The sequence below is a fragment of the Diabrotica undecimpunctata genome, chromosome 9, assembly GCF_040954645.1.
Source record: "Diabrotica undecimpunctata isolate CICGRU chromosome 9, icDiaUnde3, whole genome shotgun sequence".
Lineage (NCBI taxonomy): Eukaryota > Metazoa > Arthropoda > Insecta > Coleoptera > Chrysomelidae > Diabrotica > Diabrotica undecimpunctata.
Genome location: NC_092811.1, coordinates 89,710,472 through 89,736,946, shown reverse-complemented (window position 1 = coordinate 89,736,946; position 26,475 = coordinate 89,710,472). Strand labels below are relative to the sequence as shown.

The following is a 26,475-nucleotide window of genomic DNA, read 5'->3' as shown; positions in this document are numbered from 1 at the left end:
CTTAACGGGGAATGGAAGAACAAGGTTTGAACTTGAATTTAGGTCCTCGGTGAATTCAAAAATAATGTGTTGGGGCGGATTCCGAGAAACGGTCGCGGCAGATCAGCGTTGTTTTTTCGAAACGCTGCATGCACGGATTTTTCCGCTGCCGTTGTAGCTTCGCGTAAATTGAAATGGCTGTTACAGAAATTGTAAAACAATATCCTATAATATATGATTTAAGGAACGAAGATTTTAAAAATTTAAGAAAAAAAGATAAAGTCTGGGAGAGGGTCAGAATTAGGAGAAAATCTGCGACAAATCCCAAATGCATTTTCAACAATCCTTCTTGCTTTGCATGATTTATTATTATAATTTACTTTTCGAGTATGCATTCGTGATTATCGATATGGGTAAGGTTTTATCAAGTGTGGCTTTAATGTCTCGTCTCCGATTAACAGATAAGGACAAGGAACATTTTGTCCAGCAAGTGGTTTATCATTTGGGATATTAATATGCCCCGTTGCCCCAAAGCTTCTTACCATACTGGAAGTTTGAAAAATTCGACCATTATTCGACCATATTCTTTCCATATCCACTAATATCGACTATCTATCTATACATTCTCATAAATAATCTATTTATTTTCATAAATAATATTTGACAACTCCAAACATAAATTTTCTATTTTTAAATGGAACACCTTGTATATTACTCCCGATACACAGTGTCGAAAAATACTTATTATAGTTTATTTCACGAAAAATGGTTGAGTGCTTAATGATTGCAATAAAACCAGACCGCAAGTACCCCAGCTTAGTCAACATTAGTTGAGCAGGTAAGTGTTCAGGTAAAATTGAAGCTACTGTGAAGTGTCGTTATCTTGTTTGTATAATAACTTCCTGGTAATATAAAAATGATTAAAAAATCGTATTAAATTATAAAAACGATTAGAATACATTTTATTTCATAAAGTTGTAAACATTTTAACAGTGAGTTTCACTATCAATGGTTGATCTTTTAATGACCACAATAAATTTGTTGATCGTTAAGTATTTCCTGGAATAATTATATAGGTTCCCTCTATTCTGTATAATTTATAAAAGTATATAAAACCGATGAGAAATTTTTAAATATACATTTTGTTTCATTTAGTTGAAAGTGTTACAAATGTTACCAGTGTTATACCTATTTATACCTATAAAACAGCATTATGTGGCGTCCGTGGAAAAACATTGATGGTACTTCTTCCAGTGTTCCAGCAAAGAAAAAGCATTTATCTGCTGACGTTAGAGAAATCGTAAAAACAATATATAGTTCTTTACTTACAAGAGGACTTACTGCTAATACTGCTGCAGGTGAAATATCTGATTTAACGAAAATACCTCCAACCACAGTGAAAAGAATTACATCAAATCCCATTAAGTTAAGAAGGAAGCGTAAGGATGCCGGTTGTACCAAATGTATTGACGAAAGTGATAAGGACTTAATAAGACGAAAAATTTACACAATGTACGAAGAGCAACGGATACTTACATTAGATGCTTTAAAACAACGGCTTACTAATGATGATACACAAATAAACTGTAGCCGCATTAGTCTTTGGAGGATTTTGTCTAAAATGGGCTTCAGATATCGTACAATTGACAAAAGGCAAGTGCTTATGGAGTCCCATCGTTTACAAAAGTGGCTTACTGAATATATAACTTCCATAAGAAAGTACCGTACAGAAGATCGACCAATAATTTATCTGGACAAGACATGGTTTGACAGTCATGAAACACCATCCAAAGGATGGTCCGATTCTTCCAACAGGTGTCAAACAAAAGCTCCATCAAACAATGGGAAAATAATAACAATTTTACATGCAGGATCAGAAAATGGTTGGGTCCCAAATGCCTTATGGCTTTCTGCAAATAAAATTAAACTCCTGCGTGGACTACCATGAGGATACAACGGCAGAGCTTTTTGAGCAATGGTTTAAGAATTGTCTTATACCTAACCTTCCTCAAAATAGTGTGATAGTAATGGACAATGCAGGTTACCACAGTCGTCAATTACATAAGTCTCCAAGTGCAAATAACACGAAAATTGAAATTCAAAACTACCTGTTAGAAAACGATATATATTTTGAAGAAAGTTATTTAAAAAATGAACTGTTAGAAGTGTTAAAATCATTTTCTATTAAAAAAGTATATGTTTGTGACGCATTGGCCGTGGACATGGGACATACAGTGTTACGGCTTCCGCCCTACTATTGTTTATTTAATCCCATAGAGCATATGTGGCACCAACTAAAGTCAAATGTTAGGTCACAAAATGTTTCTCCGACTTTAAGTGGTAGTGTAGTCGAATTAATAAGGAAATGTGTTGAGGATATCTCCCCAGAAAGTTGGAAAAATTCAGTACGCCATGTAATGAACGTAAAAAATTCATATGTTACTTTGAATCACATAATTAAATCAATTGTTATTAATCTTGAAGAGGATAGCGACAGCGAAACAGAATTAGGTATTTAGGAATTCATAAATATATTTTGGTTATTTTTTTTTGTAAATATTAACTTGTATATATTTTTCTATATATTTTTCTCAATTCATCTATTTTTTGTACATTATGTATTCGTTTGTATGTATATACTGTAAATAGAACTATTGATATATATATATATATATATATATATATATATATATATATATATATATATATATATATATATATATATATCTATATATATATATATATATCTATATATATATATATATAATATATATATATATATATATACATTTATATATTTATATATATATATATATATATATATATACATTTATATATATATATATATATATATATATATATTTATATTTATATATACATTTTTAACGATATCCGATTAGGAAGAGCAAAAACTTTTAAACACGCCAGTTTTTTGCTGAGAGTCCTAAGCCTGTAAAAAGTGTGAAGGAAAGTACCTTTCTGAATTTAGATCCATATACTACAATTATTCACGTAGAACAAAAAAACTACTTTCTTTATGTTAAAAATTGTTCAATTATCAAGTATATTCACTTGAACAACCTGAAAATACCATATGAAATAGTTTAATAAATTTTTATAATCGTGTATTACACAGCTATCAATGAAATATATTAAATAACAAACTTTCTGAAGTGCGACCCTGTGTACTTCGGTAGTGTATTGAGAGACTCTTGTATACACAATAGGATCAACGCAGGTAACCATTAAGCATTCGACCATTTTTCGTGAAACAAACTTTACCTGTTTTTTTTTTCAGTTTCGGCAAGCGCCCATAGTAGAAGAGCTTTTTCTTCATCAGACGAAGTCATTATGTGTTCGTTATCTACAAATAAACGACTAAAACATAATTTGTTCATATTTGTATGGCGAATGGTCGCGTTGGGTTTCGCGTCAATGTGGGGAAGCCTTGTCCGCTACCGCTACGCCTGCGACTGTTCCGGAACGGAAAATTCGAGTCTTTACCTGTTTTTTTTTTTCAGTTTCGGCAAGCGCCCATAGTAGAAGAGCTTTTTCTTCATCAGACGAAGTCATTATGTGTTCGTTATCTACAAATAAACGACTAAAACATAATTTGTTCATATTTGTATGGCGAATGGTCGCGTTGGGTTTCGCGTCAATGTGGGGAAGCCTTGTCCGCTACCGCTACGCCTGCGACTGTTCCGGAACGGAAAATTCGAGTCGCAGAAGTCTCGAGTCGGTGCGGAGGATCCTTTCCTCGTGTTTTTGAGCCTTGAAAATCGTAATTTTGTATTTTTCTCAGTTTTAAATTATTTATAAACCGAAAACGATATTATCAAAATAAATTAAACGGTTCTTACCAAAGGACGGAACGTCCAATTGTGGCCGAACTTAATACTTTATGTTTTGAGTAATAAGTTTATTTTTCCTAAACATTCTATTTATATGCATTCTCTCCCAACCCCACACCGCGGAGAAAATCACTTACTTCAAAAGAACCGCCGAACCAATGAAGCAACGCCGATAATTTTTGAAAATACAATCTAGGCGTAGTTGTAATAGGGTCAATTTTATTTTTTTTATTAGTCTACTTGCTGATTCGTTCACAAAGGATACCGAATGCTTTTTATTTAGGTACATGTATGTACCGATTCGATCCGTGAATAAAGAAATCTTAAGCCGCGAATATAGAAATTGGATCGCATTTTTTCAATCCGCGAATAGTGAAAACGGGAGTAGTGAAAGCGCGAATAGTGAAAACGCCAATGAAGGAAGCGCGAATAGGGAGCTTTTACTGTATTACATATCCTTTACTGATTCCACTAACACAGTAATTATCTAATATTAAGACAAGGTTAGCACCAACCAATCAAATTTACTTATAACTATCTAATAATTATAAATTTAAACATTTCATATTTGATCTTTCCTTTCGATTTCAAATTGTTATCGACAAACCTGTGAACAAAAGTATGCGTTTATTAGTTTCAAACAGTGTTATTTTCTAACCACCCACTACACAATGGAATAAATTATTGCACCAAGTTTCCAATATAACCTTGAAAGAATAGATATACGTTTTTGTTAGAATTGAATTAGGTTTATAATTAATTTGCACGGCATTGAGCTATAAAAATCGATCATTGCTACAAATAATTGTGTATGGATTGTTCACCAACTGAGGGAGTACTAGGTCACTAAACTAAACAATGGTTATTCGAAATTGTGAGAAAGGGGTTATATAACTTCCATTAATCAGCTGATATCTACTTCGTGCTCAGCAAGGACACGATAGATCACAAAAATATATTGAATTCTGCACAGAAACTATGGAAAGGTACAAGTCATCTTATGCTGTACAAGTGTTATACCCGAAGTAGGCGTACATTCTTCCATTGTGATTGTTTATTGTGAATTACGAGTATTATGAATTATCTTAATATTCTTTACTGAACATTATTATAAAAACTAAAAACCCTCCTTCATTGATTGTGAGATGGCGTATAAGGGAGAACCTTAGAATAACTCTTAATACTATCATTTTCATAAGTTTGACTGAGCTGTTATTAAGAAAATTACTAATACGCACAACCAAATTAATATGGAATTATCTGTTATTTGTTATTATTTAAAACGAAAAAACTACATACGAAGTCAAACAATTTTTATTTTAAAGCAATTTAATCACAAATATAATAAAATTAAACAAAACAATAAATTATTCATATAATGATTTATATATGATATAATAATAATTTATGTTTTAAAGTCAGTAGGAAAAATAATTTCAATGTAAAACGAATAATATTTAAACTATTTTTATTGATTTATGTTTATTTAGTACTGAGTGTTACTACCCCTAGCTTTAATGCAAGGTTCAGTTCGCATGGGCATGCTCCTAATAAAATTGTCAACATTTTGTTGTCGTAGGTTGTTCTACTCTTCAAGAACAGCCTGTATTTATTAGTTAAGCGATGTTTTGCGGATTTTTCCGACAAGCTCTAATTTTTTAAAGTATATTCCACAAATGCTCCATACGGTTAAGGTTCGGTGAGCAAGCAGGCTACTCCAGAACAGTGATATCTTTTTTAAGGTAGATTGTAGGCACTTTAGTAATATATATTAGTTTTTTAGTAAAAATAAAAATGCTATAATTATAAAAAGATAATCCGGAGTGGCTTCTCAGGCTCATCTCTTCCGATCGTAATGGAACTACTACTGCATCCAACGGAGTGTTAAAGGCATTCAAAACATATCTAATCCTTTCAACAGTAACGGTATAGAGATATGATATGATTATCAAAGTTCCTTTTTTACTGACGATAAGTTTCTGTTCCATAGATAGTTATAATAAATACATAAATGAGTAATCTATGTATTCATCTAAATAATGACCATTGAGAAGTACTGGAAAATAAAAAGAACTTTCCATTCCTCGCCAGGCATGCGATGTGGTCTAAGCGAACTGCGAAGAAAGGAGCAAAACCAACTAGTACTAAATTCCGGAAACCTCTTATACTATATGGGAGAAGAAACATCTCTAGAGGAGTAGTATTTTTGATTCACAAGAAACATATCGAAAATATTGTCAGTATTAAGAATATTTTAAGCATGTTTAAAATTTCCTCAAATTATTCGTCTAAGAAAATTACTTTCACGCCACCTATGGTATATACTTTGCTAGAAGCCTTAAAAATAACCCATAAGCAACGAGCGATTTGTCATGCCTATTCACGACAACGACATAGCTCGCAGTACGTCGTCCTTGCACTTAGTTATTATCTTTCATTTGTTAAATAGAAACCCTTTCTCTTAACAAAGAAGTTAGTTTCTATTTTCGAACAACTCAGCCTACTTTCTAAGAAAAGCAGAGATGTTGATTTGTATGAAATAATTTTTCCTGCCGAGAGAAAGTAGAAAAGATAGAAATAAGACCACACCAGACTTGTCAATTAAGTACCATTTTCGCGTGGCACTCTTCGGCCAATACTCCCATTCTTTTTTATCCCTAGCTTGTCTAAATGAGAATGGAGTTTATTTCCGTTGTGGTTCCTGTTACATGCGGTTGTCTTCATCAAACAGCAGTAAGTATATTGTCAATTCACCATTATCCATCTATCTTCATAGAGTGCTTCCTACATTAAATATTTTCTCTTTTGTCATACAGACGTCTTCCAATTCGATGACACTGAGTCCATCCATTCAGTTTAGTATATTCCATTCCAGTCTAGTCTAGTGTGAGAATTGAACGGTGTGTTACCTGTACCTACATTAATTTGATGATTGATCTGCTGAATGAAGCCACCGTAATTCGTACCTACGCTGCTTGAGAAGTCCCAATATACCTGTTGCGAGTGTAACCTGTCAAGTGCCTTTATCTATAACCGTCCTATGAAAGAACGTCATTACCTGTGACCACCTGTCGCCGACTAAGTGCAATACTGACCATTCAATCGTGAGTACCGATATTTTTATGATATAAAGCTCATCTCTGTTCCGGTGCTACCTAAATCGTTAGGAATTGATTTATGACTCAAGTTCAGTGCCTTTACCTGATTTATGGTTTGTTTATTTTGAATAAAACCGAACGAACTATTAATAGTGTAAATCTACGGTATATATACATACGATGTATGAACAGATTTGTTTTATATGTAGGTTATATTTATGATAGATTTTATACACATATTTGAGGTGATCACAATCAAACATTTTAGTAACTTCTATGTTTACGTATTCTCAAGGCGTAAAAATCACTTTATTTGTTTTATTTCGAGTTATATTAAATATTGACGTAGATACAACTATAATATTCCTTGCCTTTTTCTTATTCTTGAGGATACGAAATTACTCACAATTATTTTTCAAAAAGATATTTTTTGTTTTATTTAATAATAAATTGTGCAATAACTTATTTCGTGCCATTTAACTGTTCAGTAAAATTGTTATAACGCATTTACTTTAACTATACCTCAATATAACCTTGTTGATGAACTATTTGCCCTTTATTTTTTTTATTTATGTATATATTTATTTCATGTGCATGGTGTATCTCTTTCAGACATTGTTATTGATTGATATTACGATTTGATTTATGATATAAACAGTGCAAATGTGGCAAAATATTAAGTATGTACCGAGCAATTATAATAACTTTTCTCTCACGGTTTATTTTATTCTCGCGTGGTTATCTTAACCGTACCTTCCCTTTCTCGTTATCTTATTTTATATGTCGTAGGTTTCCCTGTTCCTTTAAAAATAGGGTGGTGCCCAATTATTTCCCTTCTCTTTAGGTTTTAACTTCTCTTCTCGTTATCTTCAGTACTCCACTAACTAATTCTTTGTATTTGAGCTGCAATAAGAGCCCCGACCAAGAGACCCCTACCAGACTGAAGACCGAGCCTAGTACCGTTCCCTGGGTAACTTCTACTCTGTCATTAAAGAGGGTACATATAACTTAAAGAGTCATATATCTAATTTACAAACTGAATAAAAGATTTTCCCTAAACATTATCCAGGCCTGCGCACCTACGAGCAAAAAGTCGGACAATGAGGTTGAAAATGTCTACGACAATATCTGAAGAGTCCTGCAAGATGCAAAATGCCACTACCAAATGCTCATAGGTGCCTTCAATGCCAAAATCGAAAGTAGAGAAGACGACGCAGATACTTCAATAGGTCCTCATGGGTTAGGAAACCGAAACGAAAGAGGATGTACATACATTCCGAAATTACCTACATGAACATGATATGTATGCTTTAACACGTTCTTTGAAAAAAAAAAAGCATAACAGAAAATGGACATGGGTAAGCCCAGAGCGAAAGATAAAGAACGCGATGGACTTTCTAATAAGTAGTAGAAAAGACATTGTTCGGGATGTAGGTGTTCTAAACATAATTCTCTAAGGTAAGTGACCACCAGATGGTAAGAGCAAAAGTGGAGATAAACATAAAAAAAGAAGGAAATAGTCTTGAAAAGGAAAAAGGCTGAAAAAAAACTCTTAAAAATCATCTGTAAAATGACAACCCCAGAAAATAAAGAATCTCAGAAAGAAATTGGATGTCGGTATTAAAAATCCAATAGAAAAAAATGTCCCAAACAAAAAATAATACATAGAATAAACCAAGAAACAAAGGTGTTGATGGAAAAAAGAAGAAACCACTCAGATAAGGCCACACAGGAATACAGATCAATGAAAGGTTCTACGCAGAAAAACGAAAATATGGGGGAAAAGAAGTGCAAAAGATCAACAATTCAGAAGGAAATTATTCTAAAAACAACTGTATCTATTAGATGGGCAGGTAATATTAATATTACCTGAATATAAACTATGAGTGACGTATCGTATGGGGCTACTCTGCATGCTGGAGGAGTTTAAACAGGAATCTGCGAAATTCGGTTTAAAAATGAATTTAAATAAAAACAAAATAATGTCAAATCTAAATATCACAATAGACTTAGATGGAAGTGAGATCGAAAATGTCGAATTATATACCTAGGTCACACGATCAAACTCGGCAAACAAAATCAAACTTCAGAGATAACTAGAAGAATTTGAATTACTTCGGCAGTACGAAGACCCAGTGTTGTGTTGAAAAACAAAAAGATACTTACCAAAAAATTTAAAAGAAAATTTTCCATTTAAAATGGAATTGAGCCGGACATCTTGGTAGAATGGTGTATGAGCGGAGGACAAGAAAGAGAGTGAAATGGCGTCCGAGACACGAAGTATACAGAGGTAGAGGCAGGCCACCTTATAGCAGATGGATCGACATTATAATAAGAATAAATAAAATGGCTGAAAAATGGATAAAAAAGACATATAATAGAGAATAATGACACGAATTAAGGAAGTCCTACATTCAGCAGTGGAAAATTTATGCTCTTTAGATAGATATATATGATCTACTATTCTACTAATCTGGATAATAGTCAATCATTCTTTGAGGACTGCATTTAGCGAATATAGTGTTAAATTCAATGAACTTTGACCAAACTAATGCGTTAGTTGGATTTAAAGAACATCGATAAATGATTTGGACGGCAGTTAGTGGTCGGATGAAAGCAAATATTAAGTTGTGAAAGATTTGGTATTCCCCAATAATAGTGTATCTTATCATGTATCTCACTTGTATCCATGCACGTTACGCTCTTCGTTCTGACTACATTTAAGCATTAAACCAACATTTAAGGAAGTTTTTTTTATTAAAGATTACCTAATAAATATCTCTAGTAACAAAACCATAAATGTTGTTATTGATACTTCTAACCGTTAGAAATTTTATGTATTTGTACATTGACTTCTGAAATCAATTTAAGTTTATACTAACTAGTACATCATTATGAGACATTCGGTACAACAGCTGTAATAAATTGTTTATTATATTGAACTCCCACAAATACATAACCCAGTTTCCCGGTCAAGGCTTTACCGCTAACCGGTAAACCGTGCGTGATTACAACATATCGATATTATTTTATCGCAGTCAACTTCGTTGTAGTAATATAAAATTCCGTCAGCACTCAGCAATAATCCACAGATCATTTTATGGTGTGCTTTACTCATATCTACCATTACATATTACTGGGTCATACGTTCTATTCCTTTTAAAGTCGATTTTAATTTAAACAAATGTGTACTAAGAGAAGTAAGTACATTTAGAATATAATAGTTTTATTTATACGTTCTTGGTAATTGTAAAGAATCACTGTCATTGAATAATAGCTTCTTATATGTTATGAAAAATCTTTTAAATTATTGCTACTGTGTACAATATTTAATTAATCCATCAATTAATAGGAGTTTAAAGCCAAGATTATGAAGCATTGGAAATGTGAATTCATACGGATGCTGAAGATACATTGGACAGCAATAAAAGCTAATGCGGAAGTATCAGGAGAGAAGTATAAGGAAGGTCAACAAAGATAGAATTGCTAAAGACTATATATATATATATATATATATATATATATATATATATATATATATATATATATATATATATATATATATATATATATATATATATATATATATATATATATATATATATATATATATATATATATATATATATCAATCGGTTTTAAAACGTCTTGCGACTTTGTCCGATGCCTAATTTCCATGACACTCTATCATCCCATTGGCCCTCTCTAAGATCTCTTGCGCTCATCGCCTTCGTTGCTCCCTCTCTCCAAGATTTCTTGGGTCTTCCTCCCTTTCTGCGGTTTGGTGGTATCCATTGCATAATTATTTTTGGGAGTCTTGAGTTATCCATCCTCTGGACGTGTCCGTACCATATTAAACACATATATAGTGAGGGTAAATCGATATACTTAGAATACTGCAACCTTTACTTTATTCTTTGATAAAGATGAAGATATTAAAAAATCTATGCCATTAATGAAATATTGCATCTAAATAGAGTCTTTCAGAAAACCTAAACTGCTAACCCAATGTAAGCGCTGACAGGAATACGGACACAATTACTGAAGACTGTAGACTGTAAAAAATCCAAAAATATAGCTCAAAAATGTGATCTCTACGCCAATGACCAAAAGCTCTGCAAACACTTGAGAAATAAAAATAACAAGGCTTCTGAGAGCAGTCTAAATATAGAAAACTAGAAAAATAGACACCAAACTTTAAGAAATGATGGAGTATATTACGCGCAAGTAACACAACCAGAGGCAGAAAATAACACAGATACAGTAACTGAAACATCTAGACACATCTAGACACAATGAGACGACTTAACGCCTTTGAAATGTGGACCTATAGAAGAATTGTGAGGGTTTCCTGGGTAGATAGAGTTACGAACAATGAAGTACTGAGAAGAATAGGTAAAGAAAAGGAAGTTGAACTTACAATTAAAGAAAGAAAGTTACAGTATCTTGGACATGTGATGCGGGGCGAGAAGTATGGCATCCTGCGACTCATAATGCAAGGAAAGATAGATGGCAGAAGAAGCATCGGAAGAAGACGAATTTCATGGCTTAAGAACCTGAGAGAATAGTTTGGATGCAGCTCAAAATAACTATTTAGAGCTATTGCCTCAAAAATTAAAATAGCTATGATGATTGCCAACCTCCGTAGCGGAGATGAATACCTGAATTTAACAAAAAAGTACTTGAAAGGCTGGACAGACTTTAATGCCCCGGACCTTAGGATACTCCAATAGAATACAAATGGACTCTTATAACACCAACAAGAGTTATTAGTAACCCTACAAACATAGAAAATAGATACATGCCTAATTGCAGAAACACATCTAACTAGACAATCATTTATTAGGCTGCAAGGTTATCAAAACTAGCATGCCATACATCCACAAAATTCAGCCATAGGTGGAGCTACTGCTGTTAAAAATAGTATTCTCCACTGGGAATGTGAACAAATTGAAACTGGAGAAATACAATGTGCTTCTATGAGTGTTAAAGCTAAGAAATAAACACTTAACATTGCAGCTGCATATTTCCCTCCTAAACATAACCTCATAAGAGAAAACTATGCTAACTTCTTATTAAGTTTGTGTGAAAAATACATAGTTGGCACAGACTTTAATGCAAAAAATACCTGATGGGCGTTTTTATAAAATAGAGGATGTAGAGTAGCTTATATCTGACCACTCCCCAATTCTACTAACCATTGTTACCATACTGAAGTGAAACCCGCGTTGACCAAGTTTACTTAGCATTTGAGTATAGCACGACGGCCTGTTAACGAAACTAAAGAAAATATTTATTATGCCACTCGACTGCAAATTCTAAGTTAAAGCCAATAAACGCAGGGGTTCCACAAGGTAGTGTTCTTGGACCAGTACTATACCTTTTGTATACATCTGATATTCCGGAGAGAAAACATTCAACTAGCCACATTTGCTGATGATACAGAAGTCCTGACAATAGGAGCCACTATAGAAGAATATATGGTTAACCTCCAAAATGCAATTAATGGCATAGAACGCTGGTCCAAAAAATGGCGTATAAAGTTTAATGAGCAGAAATTAGTTCATATTAACTTTACTAACAAGAAAATCAATTATCTCCCAATTATCTTAGACAACGGCATTGTTTCTAATAAGAAAACAGCGAAACACCTGGGTTTAAATTTGGACGTCAAACTCAAATGGAAGGAGCATGCTAAAAAGAATCTAAACAGTTGAAGAAAAAGTACAAAAATATGTATTGGCTGATAGGTAGGTACTGTCAACTTTCCATCCAGAACAAAGTTTTGGTTTACAAATAGATATTGAAACCGGTGTGGACCTATGGCCTATAATTATGGGGCTGTACCAAAAAAAAGCAATTATAGCTTCTCATGAAGAACTATTATTACAGCAAGCCTGTCTCATATACCGCTGAAGTTATTGAGATACAGAGAACAAAATTAAGAATCAGCTGATCAATCTCTTACTTAGCTAGACTTTAACAAATGCATAAAGGAAAACCAAAAACCATTAATAAGGTATATATTAAAACCAATTATTAGGGAGAGTCAGAGTTTTACAGAAATAGAACGAAATGAAGAATTATTATTAGAGCGAGTTATGATTTTTATAAAAACAGAATGATTATATTATTAGGCGAGCTAGAGTTTTATAGAGACAGAGGACGAAATGAGGGAACTACATTTATTAGTGCGAGTCTATAACGTATACCGAATTTCCTAAAAGGTTTATTTAGAACTAAATTAAAGATTATAATAACTATTGCTTGAACGAAGTGGACAAAGTAGAGGAGGACCGGTATACAAGCACAGTACCAAAATTGTAGAAAGTGACTCATATTTTCAATGTAGACCTTTGCGGGTTTCGGGGGAAAGGAAATCGACGAGTCAAATGCGTGAGGTTTTTATTAAAAAAATAATCAGGATTTTAGAATGAATTGATTTTCATAAAAATTATTTTCGTATTTTATAGATTCCTTAGATGAAGAAAACTAGTCCTTGTTAAATATATTTTTGGTATTACAAAAAGGGTCGTCTAGTATCTTTTAGCTCAGATAAAACTGAAACTTAAGTACTTAAACAATTCTTGATACGAAACAGTACCATTCATGAATGGGTCACCTTAACTGAATATTTACTTCCATAATATAAAAAACATGTTCGAATAAAAACTAACATTGGACCACATTATATATGTACTGTATATGTTTTTTTCCATCTCATCGAAATTCTGTTATTTGTTTCAGATACTTTCAGCGCCATAAAATAATTTCTTATTTGTCAATAGGGGTACTATTGATTCCTGTTCCTCTTTCTCTTGAAATACCTTTAAAGTTCATTTCCCGTAAAGTACGTAACCAAGCACGTCTTGATATTTTTGGAATATTTTCATTAGATTGAAGAGAAAAAGCATTTTTTTATAGTTGGTAATTCGTTTTTGAAATAAAATTCATGTACTGCACGACGAATGGCCTGTTTGGTTGTATCATCCAATTTTACTTGTTTCCTTCCTCTTGTATCAACCTTCAAAGTATTATTATCGTTTGTTTCATCTTCTGTTTTAATTACTCTCTACACACTAGCTTCGGAAACTTTTGTCAAAATACGACATAATGTAACTACATCGCTTACATTCATATTTTGTTCTCTGGCTCTAAGTCCCTCAAACCTATTTCCGATAATAGTTTTTTCTTCGGGTGTTAAATAAGGACGTTTCTTTTTGATATACGGTTCACTATACTACTGCCAGTCATATTTATTATTTGTCACCAAATTGAATTAAACTAAATTACTCACAATTCACAAAAAGTAAACGTAAAAGCTCCTTCGATGGTGTTGATCGCAGACATTATCTACCGTTAGAGAAAGACATTAACTACCACATTGCAGATAACTTCAAGTTGAATCATACACGCTGACAATAATGACAATGTAAATTTTTTAGAACCCAAATCTTTGCCAAAACATTGGAATAGTTTAAAAATAGACCAGTCAAATTATTGAAATTGATTTCGTATAAAATGAGATTTCTTCTATCTCAATGCATATTCTTCGAACAGTCAGAAAAAGAAGTTTTTTGTCAATTTTTAAGAGATTAAACAGATTCTGCAATAATCCTCTAATTTGTTTATTAAATAATAATTAAATTTTCTCCTTTTGTCGGAACAAAAATATTTTTTCTATAGGGACAACGTCCAATTTTACTGGACTACAAAAAATAATTAAAACATGAGTCACTTTCTACAATTGTGATGTTTGATTGAAGTGTTATGAGAAATTCAGCTCTTGAATAAAAATGGAACAGACTTAACCCGGTACTGAACCGAAACCACACAAACAATTTCTCCGGATACGATAAGGTAAAGTAAGTTATAAATAAATTGCAGATAAAAACAAATAAAACTTTTACGTTCATTATTCAGATTATTAAAAATATACAAAACAGAAAAAATTTAACATTTCCAACCTAAAATATAATTAATGTATGCAGTACGATTAATAACAGTGCAAAAACAAAAACTTACCATTGTATTCAAATTTCTCAGAGCTTCCCAGGAAAATCTGCAACAATAAACAATGCAACTATTAAAATTGCTATTTACTGCAGCAATAATTGCATTATTGTAGACAATTTATACAACAGATTTGCATATAATTTTTAGAGACATGATATTTTGAGAAAGATGAAATTTAAATTGACCTTAAAAGTTAATAAATGCTTAATAAACGTTATAAGTTATATTTAAGTTTTTCTAGTTAGATACAATTTATTCTATTCAATTGGAAACCCTTTTCCGAAAAATTTTTCTTATCTTCGTCTAGCTCTACAGTGTGCGTTTAATTTCGCGTATAAATTTTTGGGTAACTGATTGCTTGTCAAATTTAACGTGATACTTGGCCGATTTGAAATTAGGCTCCACCGGCGATGCGCATTCGACCACAACACAATTCGTCCTTATTATTTCTTGGCCCTTCGAAGTGCAAGGTACTTGTATAGTCTGCGACAAAGTTTTTTTTATTTTACTTATGTTTAAAGTTATTGTGTAGAAAAGACGAAATGAAGGAATGGTTAAGACAAAAGAACATTTCCTTTTCAGATGAAATGATAAAAGCAGAATTATATATTCTAATAAAAGTTCACAAACCCAGAAATAAAACTTATGAAATAGATCAAATTATGAACAATGCAGGTCACTCTGTCTTAAGACTACCTCTCTACCACCCGAAGAATAAAAGTATATGACTATAATATAAAATATTACGACAACTCTAGTATAAAAATTAAGTAATAAATGTTTCGGCGGTATGTTCCAGGTATAAGATTAACTACTGTTCTTTTATTCTTATACAGTTTACTGTAACGCAAATGTAAAGCTTTCATCTCTGCCAATATTCCTCTTATAAAATTATAGAACGAGACATTTATAGAAGTGTTCGAAAAAACTGCCGCTTCAACATGACTGAATGGTGAATATGAATGAGTCAAATAAAATATAATTATTAGAAGAATTTTTTTACCAAGTAACAAAAACAAAATATTTTGTATTTTGAGAAAAATTTCCGAAGGAAAAATTAAAACGTCAAAATAACATACAATATAGACATATCATAGAAGTTCTATTAATAAATAAGGTCACTCTCTGTAAACTTGTAGTATGGAGTGTACCAACGAGGCGAAGAGACCGAGCGCATTATGTATCTCTTTTCCTCCGAATGCGTTCTCACTTAATTTTCTACGCAAGTGGACAAATTTGTCAAGTATCACCTTAAATTTGACAAGCTGTACATTGTTTTTATTATGTTTTAGTTACGGAATGATTCAAAAGGGTGGAAGAGCGCCATCTTGTAAAACTGTAAAAGTGACTGAGGAAAAAAAGATGTGGATTATTTCCCTCATCATTTGGTAGTTTTCAACTATTACGCAAAACCCTCGAACAAGTCTATTTAGTTTTATATGTAACTTCTTTCTTAACCTCTCAGTAAACGCAGTTTAACTTTGTGTATCAGTAGTCCCACAGGTCATAAAGATAGTCCTCATAAAAATGGATGCATTTTGTTTAAATTTCAATAAAATAATCTATTTCTTTGTAGTTTTTTTAACATTATTTATTATTATTTACATATTTTGTTAATTTAAAATGTTTATTAACGTAGCATAAAAAATAGTCCACAATTTTTATAAAAGTTTGATTTATTCTCTTTTTTACTAAACAAATTACAATTAATTTAAAATTAGAATATAACATATCAGTCTTCAAGAACTATCTTAAACAAAAATAAAACATTATTTCACCAAGACTTATCATAAAAAAATATAAGAGATGGCAAAAACATAATAAAATTAGGCCGAAATGTTGTTACAGTTATTGCAAATTGAATTTACATGTTCCAAACAAAGATACTTTTTACAAATCAAACAAAAATATTTCGTTTTATGATTCTTTTTCCATCCACAGTCACCACACCTCCCAATTGCTCCCGGAGTTAATTTGAACTCGCACGAAATCTTCATCCAAATTGCACATCTCCTTTAGTCGAATCCTTATTGTCTTGGGTATATACACTTTTTGGCTTCGATTCTTCTGGTGGTTGTACATAAGGCTAAATGCTAAATTTGTCAAAACTTCTCGTCGGGTCTTTGTGGAATTTGGAATGTTACAATTGTAAATAACAAAGGAATTTATTGTTGTAACATTTAAAAGGCTGTACAAAACAACCACAGACCATCTTTTACTACAACGTTTTTTTGCTGTTATACGCTAATATGATTTCCGGTTTTCCAGTTACAGGATCAACGTCGTATCCATTGTGCATAGTGGAATATAACAGAACGTTTTTGTTTTTTTTTTTGGTTTATATGGTAGTTTATAAGGCATAAGGTTTATAAGACACCTATCCTCGTTGTTTTTTTAAAAATCCTTTTTCTCTCTTCTTTCATGTTAATATTTATTTTTGCTCTAACTATACGATGGTCACTACCCATTGTTACGTTGTTTATTGTTGTGACGTCTTCAAATATTCCTTTGTTGTTTGAGAGAAAATAGTCTATTTCATTTTTGGTAGTTCCGTTAGGTGCGACCCATGTTCACTTTCTGTTAGGTTTCTTGTTGTAGAAGGTATTCATAACATACATGTTTTCTTGTTCCACGAATTCCATGAGTTTTTCTCCTCTTGTGTTTCTTGTGCCGAATCCAAAATTTCCAATCTTGCTTTCAGAGTCTTCAATCTTACTTCCAATTTTGGCGTTAAAGTCTACCATTATTATTATTTTGGATTCTTTGTTGTTGTCTATAGCTTTTTTAACGTCTTCGTAAAAATAATTTATTTCCTCATCGGTTGCTTTTTCAGTTGGGGCATAAACTTGCACGATCTTTATTTTAGTTTTTGACCTTAGTTTTAAGACCATGTATGTGATCCTAGATTTAGTTCTCGAGAATAGATGAGTGTTATGTCATTTATGTCATGAATTATAGTTTCTTACTTACTTACTTAATCAGTAGAACCCATTTGTACCTTTCGGTGTTGGACCGTTTACAATACAATTCATTAGATTACAATATTTGACAGTCTTCTGAGGTGCCCTAGCTCTTAACGAACTTTCTCCATTCCTTCCTATTGGATGCCATCTGTGTTGCTTCCTGCCAAGTCTTACCCTTACTCTGCAGTATCTGCGAGATGTCACTGTTCCATTCTTTAATGGGTCTTCCTCTTCTGTTCTTCCCTATTGGTTTGGCGTCCCACACTCTTTTTACTTGTCTATTATTGTCCATCCGGGTTAGATGTCCGAACCATGCCAATTTTTTCTCTTTGATTGACTCGAGTATCGGTTTGATTTTGAGTCTTTCTCTTATTTCTTCATTTCTGATTCTATCAGTTCTTTTTACTCCTATCGTTCTTCTGAGGTATTTCATCTCTGCTGCCTGGATTCTGCTCTGATGTCTTTTGTTTAATATCCAATTTTCTGCTCCATATGTCACTATAGGTCTATATATTGTTTTGTATATTGTCATCTTGGTCTTTGTTGATATTTCTTTGTTATTAAGGAATCCTCTATTTAGTGCTTGGAATAGTTTTCCTGTGTTTTCCATTCTGTTGTTAAGATCATCCTCGATGTCTCCTTTGTTGTTGATTACTGTTCCTAAGTATTTGTATGAATTTGTCTGTATTATTTTTTGTTGGTCTATCATTACTTCTATTTGATCTTCCGTCCCTTGTTTCCTTGATATTTTCATTATTTGAGTCTTCTCTTTGTTTACGTATAAGTTGTATTTGCTTGCTTCTAGGTTCCATTTCTCTAAGTTGTATTTCAGTTTTTCTGCAGTTTCCGCAATTAATACTATGTCGTCTGCAAATATACACATCTCAGCATTTATCATTTGCATTTTGTTCCAACCGATGCAGTATTTCTTGAATGTTTTCTTACATTCTTTCACTATCTCATCTATTACATTTATGAATAGTACTGGGCTGAGACTTCCCCCTTGTCTAACTCCTTGGGTTGTTTCAAATGGTTCTGACTGTATATTTAACATTCTAACTGTATTTGTTGTTTTCATGTATATACTCTTTGTTGGTTCTATCAGTTCTTCACTTACTTGTTTCTTCTTTAGGCTTTCTCATATATCTTTTCTTTTGACTGAGTCGAATGCTTTTTCCATGTCTATAAAGCTCAGATGTATTTCTTTATTTTTCTTTAAGGCTTTTTCTATTACTTGTTGCATGGTGAATATGTGGTCTTGTGTGTTGTGTCCTTTCCTGAATCCACTTTGTACATCCTCTAATTTATGTTCTATTTCTTTTCTAATTTTCCTTTCTATTATGGTTTCGTATACTTTTGCTGCTACACATAGTAGTGATATACCGCTATAGTTCCTACAGTCTCTTGTGTTTCCTTTCTTGTATATAGGTATAATTACTGCATTTGTCCATTCTCTGGGTATTACTTTTCTCTTCCATATTAGGTTATATATGTATAACAATTTTTCTTTTGCTTTTACTCCTATATATTTCATCATTTCTGGTGCTACTTCATCGCTTCCTGGTGCTTTTCCAATCTTTATCTTTCTTATTGCTTCTTCCAGTTCTTCTTTTTCTATAGTTTCTGAATTTTCCGTGTTTTTCATGGATACTCTCCTGTTGTGGCTTTCCTTCTCCATTGTATTCGCTTGATTTCCATTCAGTATCAGCTGAAAATGTTCCCTCCATCTTTCCATTATTGTCTTATCGTCGTTTATTATTGTTCCTTCCTTGTTCATTATTTGTTTCAGTTTCGTTTCTTTGTTGCTTCTTAGGTTTTTCAGTGTTCTGTAAAATAATTTTACGTTTTCTTGGTGTTTTCTTCCATTTTTTCCCCGAATTTTTCCCAACTTTTCTTTTTCTCTTTCTTAACTATCTCTTTAACTTTTGTTCTTTGTCTCTTATAATTTTCATATTTTTGTTGTGTTTTGTCTTGGATGTATTCTTTCCATAATTTCTTCTTTTCTTTTATTTCTCTTTTCACTTCATCGTTTCACCAAGATGTTCGTTTTCCTCTGTTGTTATTTCTTGTGGTTCCACATATTGATTTAGCTGTTTTTATCATCGCATTTTAAAATTTTCCCCATTCTTCTTCTATTGTTTCTGTTATTTCATGTTCATTGTCCATCTCTTTCTCTAGTCCTTATGAGTATCTTATTCTCGTTGTTTCTTCCCTTAGTTTATAAATTTTTATTATTTCTTTGTGTTTTCTGTTTATGTTCTCATTTCTTTTTATTTCTTTTCTTTTGCTATTGAATGTGGTTTCTAGTAGATAGTGGTCACTACCAATTTCATAACTCCTTTTTACCCTTACGTCTCTTATCCAGTTCTTCTCTGTTTTTTGCACTATAGTATAGTCTATAATTGATTGTTCGTCTCTTGATTTGACTTCTCTTGTGATCTTGTGTATCCTTTTATGTTGGAAGTGTGTGTTCATAATCAATTATAGTTTCTACAAAACAATAAATCTCAAAAGTAAAGTATTATTATAAAACACTGACAGATAATCACTATATTATCCGAATAATGACAAAAATTTGGCGAAGAGATTTTTTACAAAAAAGTAGATGGATTATAGAGAGTAAGAAAGAATACAAAGAGGACTACACAGCAGAAGAAAGTATGTATAAGTAAATCTACTAAAATTTAACAAAAAGCATTTTGATTGAATACTTTAAAAAAATTCATTGTTTCGACCATTGAAAATTCATTTAATGTTTCATTGTCTGATACCTTAATAACAATATCCAAAACATGGTTTTTTTTCCAACATAAGGTTGATTAGATTTCGTAGAAAATATTAAATTACTTTTAGACGATTAGCTTAATTTTGATTACGATGAACAAATCTTTCCGTGGTTGTCGCATTGGCGCACATATATTTTTTTTAATATTGAAGGAGGATGGACATGAACAAAACAACTAATGATAGATTATAAACTACTTACAAAAACAAAATTATTGTAACACATTAAGTAAAATATAAACGATGGTGATATATGAAATAACTAAAAGGTGAAAATGGTACAAAATGCATTTACATGATAAAATGAGATAACTAAACAGTTTCGATTGATTGGATTCAAATATGGACTTCTCGCTGGTCAATATAATTGTCAAAATTTCACTTGACCTGAAGGGTAGGTGTGGTAACATTTTCTGATTCACAAGACTTGATGTAGTGATTTAATAATATTTCTTCGTTTCGCCATTTCTTAATACATATATTTTTAGTGCCTTTTCTAGCTGAAAACACCGATCGAAGTTTTTCATTATTCTGTTGTGCTCTCCTGACCTATAGATTTTGAAATACTATTTAAACGTTTACTATATTGACGTTTCAATTTCCACTTCGCAAGTCGTTCTCAAAATACAAACAGTAAATTAAACAAATTTTGTTTTTTTCTTACTTGGTAAAAAACTCTTCTAATTTAATTTTATCTGACTCATTTATATTGACAATTCAGACATACATTATACATATTAAAGTAGACGACTTTAAAATGATATTGCCAATTTTGTTGAGTTGCGTTCCTGGGACGACTTTACTTGTAAGATAGTTCATTCGATTACATGAAATCAACTTGAGAATATCCGTCAGAAAAAATTATAGCATGTATTTCGACTTTAAAAAGACATGCCATGATGACAGTAAAAATCTCCTGTTAGTGATTCCACAGTAAATTATGAACGAAAACCCGGGAAAAAAACCTCATAATACTATCCCGACATGGTAAGTATTTGGTCGTGCATTTAGTTTACTTTCAATAAACACCAAATTCTGATTTTGTATGTTTGTTATTTAAAAAACATAAATGATATATACTCTATATGTAACCGACTAACTAATACTGGTATTTTCCTTTTAATGACTTCCTCTTTTAATATGGGTAACCAGATCCTACTACATTCTGCCAAGGAATTTGCGACACAATTGGTCTCATTTCATTTGATCAAATTCTCTATTTTTAATATAAGATTGATGTTCACTTAATCTAACATTTAATGGCTTTGATGTTTCACCTAAATAAAACTGATCGCATTTACAAGGTATTTTATAAATGCAATTCTTTTTCCTGTCTTGGTCATTGTTGGCTTTGGTTTTAAACAAAATAGATCTCAATGTGTTTGTTGTTTTGAATGTTGTTGAAATGTTGAATTTATTTCCTATCCTTTTAAGTTTTTCTGATAATCCTTTTATGTATGGTATTGTTATTTTCCTCGTATTATTCCTTGTGTATGCTGTAGGACCTCGTTCTAAGTTGTTCTGTTCTATTCGGTCGATTGTTAACAATTCCTTATTTATAAACGATAAAGGATAATCATTTTTAAATAAAACATATGTTAACAAATGTTTTTCCTCAAAGAACGAATTTTCGTTAGAACATGTACTTTGGTTCTATCATACAAGGTGATTTGATTTGAAATTTAAATATCTGTTGGTGTATGTTGGTTTTCTATACACCGGAGTATCATATCCAGTGTCGTTCTTAACAATTAAAACATCCAGGAAAGGTAGTGGGTTATTATATAGAACAAGACTAACATATCAGCTATAATAGAGTTATTAATATTATATACTGATAATTAGACTTCGGCAAATATGCATATTGCATATTTTGCATATTGTGCATATTTTATACAAATATTTCATATTTGGGCATATTTGTATAAAAGTTTGCATAAAGTGCATAAAAGTTCAGATTTTTATACTGTATTTGAAAATTTTTAAACATACCAATTTATTTCAATTCTTGTATAAAATTTTGTAGTCATTTTAATCAAGAAATGATCTAAGTACATAATCTCTACAGGTACAAAACATTTACAATTTCAAAGAAGATCAATTTAAGTAGCCCTCAACATTCTTAGAAAGTCTCGGTCACTGAGGCATTCAGTTATTGGATAATCGCTAAGGGTTCGCTCATTTGCATTTTATGATCTAATCCCCAAATCTATCTACAATTTATTGTATCTTAACAGCAGGTAAAAGGCTAATAGTTTTGTTCCTAATTTAGGGATTTTCCAAAATCTCCCAGTTTATTGAATTAGGTACCTAAACATTTCTAATTTGATGCTCAGATTTGTAAATCATTTTTGTTTTGATATTCAAAGCGTAAACACTCGTTGTGCGTAACAAAAAGGAAGATTGTGATTTTATAATGCCTAAAACAACCAGTGCTTCAACTTGGATTAAACCTTATAAAGAGCTGTCTATGGATATGGGAAAAATCTACTGTTCAGTCTGTGGCAAAATTGTAAGTATCTAATATTTTCTATTAAATATCTAATATTTCATACATACAGGGTGTTTCCAAATGACACTTACAACGTTTGACTGTAGATACTTCTCGAAAAATTGAACAAAACGATATAGTTAATGAGGGGTCAAACTTATTTACTTTTCGAGATACAGGGTGTTAAAATTAAAAAAAATTAAATTCTTTTAGTTAATAACAACAATAACTTTAAAACCAATAAACGTATTTACTTGAAATTTAGTACTCGTAGGTTGTTTTTAAATGAAAAATAGCTTCCTTTAGTGAGAAAAAATTGTCCATGGTACAATACAATGGTGTGTATTTAGAAAAATTTTTCACCTTTACTTTTTTTTATGAAGTCAGCTATTCTAAAACACAATTATTTTTATTATAATTGAATTAACAAAAAAAAAACTTTTGTTGAATTTTAAAATAAGTTATATGATGTACTAATGGTTAGTAACAAAAACTAATTTGTGGATTAATACTGCATTTAAAACACTTAGCGAGTGTTTTTTTTTCCAAACCAGTTATTTAATTAACCAAAAACACCTTGTATATTTTTATATTTTAAAGGTTGGGTTAAAATAAAGGTTTTTATTTTTATTTATAGATAGCATGTGAGAAGAAATTTCAGATAGACCAACATGTGAGAACTGCTTCACACATTGCAAAAAAAGGAAAAATAGGAGGAAAACATCAAACTTCAATGGCTAAATGTTTCCAATCTACTTCAAAAAAATTAGATGAGCAAGAAACTTTTAATGAAGACTTGTGTCGCGCATTAGTGTCTGCAAACATACCGCTTTCAAAATTAGCAAATATAAATTTTAGTTCGTTTCTAAAAAAATATTGCAAACTTAATGTTCCAAGTGATCGGTCTCTAAGAAGAAATAATGTGAACGGGCTATACTCGTCGGTGTTAATTAATATTAAGGAAGAAATTGCAGATAATTATTTTTACATATCTGTAGACGAAACCACTGATTCCTCAGGAAAGTATATTGCTCATTTATTGATTGGTGTTCTTAAAGAAGATACCTTACCAAAATCTCATCTTATTTCATGCTAGCAACTTGAGAAAACAAATGCTTTAACAATTTCGCGTTTTATACAAGAAACATTAGCAACTTTTTTTCTTCCGACAACTATTCCTTCTAATAAATTACTGCTTATTTTATCGGATGCTGCTCCTTATATGGTGAAAGCAGGACAAAATTTAAAAATATTTTTTCCAGATTTAATACATGTTACTTGTGTAGCGCATGGATTAAACAGAGTTGCAGAGGAAATACGAAGAAAGTTTCCTCTTGTAAATACCATGATATCCAGTGTCAAAAAAGTATTTCTTAAATCTCCTATAAGAATTCAACTTTATAAAGAAATGCTACCTAACATTCCTCTTCCACCACAACCTATTTTAACGCGATGGGGAACATGGTTAGAAGCAGCTAATTTTTATGCAGATCATTTTGTTAAAATAAAGAACATAATTGATACGTTAACAGATGAAAGTTCCCAATCTCTTTTGGATTCTAAACAAACTTTTCAGAGTAACTTGCTTCAACAAGAACTTTCATTTATAAAATCAAATTTTAGTTTTGTTCAAAAAACAATTACTCAGTTAGAATCACCAAAACTGTCATTGTTCGAAAGTACAGCATTAATAAAAGAATTTGCGTCATGTTGTCGGAACGTTAGAGGTAATATTGGAAAAGATATTTTAAAAAAATTTGAAGCTACTATGGAAAAAAATAAAGGTTACCATATTCTGTCTGAAGTAGTCTGTGTTCTAGCTGGAAATATTTCGGAAACAATTTAGAACCAAATGTTTTGGTTAGTTTGAAAAATGCTCCCGTTACATCAGTTGATGTTGAACGAAGTTTTTCCATATATAAATATATGTACTCAGACAGAAGCCACAAGTTTTTGTTAGAAAATTTTGAACACCTCTTGGTCATTTATTGTTACCATAAGTTTATTCATACTTAAAAAAGATGTAGTTACTTAAAATAAATGTAAATCTTAATGAATAGTAGGAAATATTTAGTTATGTACACTTTTTTTTAAATAAAATTGTTACTATTTTACGATTTTTTTATTTATTTGTATGCATATTTTGTAAAATATTTGCATATTTTCGGGTAAACACGTGCATATTTATGCGCATATTTTCTACATTTTTATTTGCATATTTGCCGAAGTCTACTGATAATACATATTTTCAACTAAATAATGAATTTTGAAACAAATATTATTTCTAAACAAAATTTAAAACCCACAGTATGGTGGAGATAAGTAGATGATGTAATCTCAATATGGCCTCATGCATTAGAGTTGTTGGACACATTCCTGAATGATATAAACGATAAAGAAGAGACACTAACATTTACCATGGAAAAGGAATATAATAACACACTACCTTTCCTGGATGTTTTAATATCTAAGAACGATACTGGATATGAGACTTAGGTGTATAGAAAACCAAAACACACAAACAGATATTTAAATTTCAAATCAAATAATAATATTAATATTAAAAAGGGAATCATTAAATCCTTATATGATAGAGCCAAAGTTACTTGTTCTAACTAAAATTCGCTCTTGGAGGAAAAACATTTGTTAACATCTGTTTTATTAAAAAATGATTATCCTTTATCGTTTATAAATAAGCAATTTTCAACAATCGACCGAATAGTATAGAACAACTTAGAACGAGATCCTACAGCATACACAAGGAATAATACGAGGAAAATAACAATACCATACATAAAAGGATTATCAGAAAAACTTAAAAGGTTAGGGAAATAAATTCAACATTTGAACAACATTCAAAGCAACAAACACATTGAGATCTATTTTGTCTAAAACCAAAATTAACAATGAACAAGAAAGGACAAAGAATTGCATTTATAAAATACCTTGTGAATGCGATCAGTTTTATTTAGGTGAAACATCAAGGCCATTAAATGTTAGAATAAGTGAACATCAATCTTATATTAAAAATAGAGAATTTGATAGATCTCAAATAAGTAAATACGCATGGGAAAATGAACATAGGGTTCAATGGAATAATTCAAATATAGTCCTAAAAGAAACGGATGGTAAAAAGAGAAAAATCAAAGAAGCGTCTCCAATTATGCTAAATGAGACCAATTGTGTAGCAAATTCCTCGGCAGAATGTAGTAGGATCTGGTTACCCATATTAAAAGAGGAAGTTATTAAAAGGAAAATACCAGTATTGGTAAGTCAGTAACATATAGAGAATA

General features: G+C 31.5%; 1 protein-coding gene across 3 annotated transcripts in view; it reads right to left on the bottom strand.

Annotated features, from left to right (window-relative positions):
* The window catches only part of LOC140450265 (E3 ubiquitin-protein ligase RNF144B), a 393,953-nt gene that overhangs the window by 221,629 nt on the left and 145,849 nt on the right, over positions 1-26,475 (bottom strand). For all 3 annotated transcript variants that reach the window (XM_072543787.1, XM_072543785.1, XM_072543788.1), the window contains exon 2: positions 14,954-14,990. The gene's annotated coding sequence lies outside the window, so the exon portion shown is untranslated. The remainder of the gene's footprint in view (positions 1-14,953; positions 14,991-26,475) is intronic.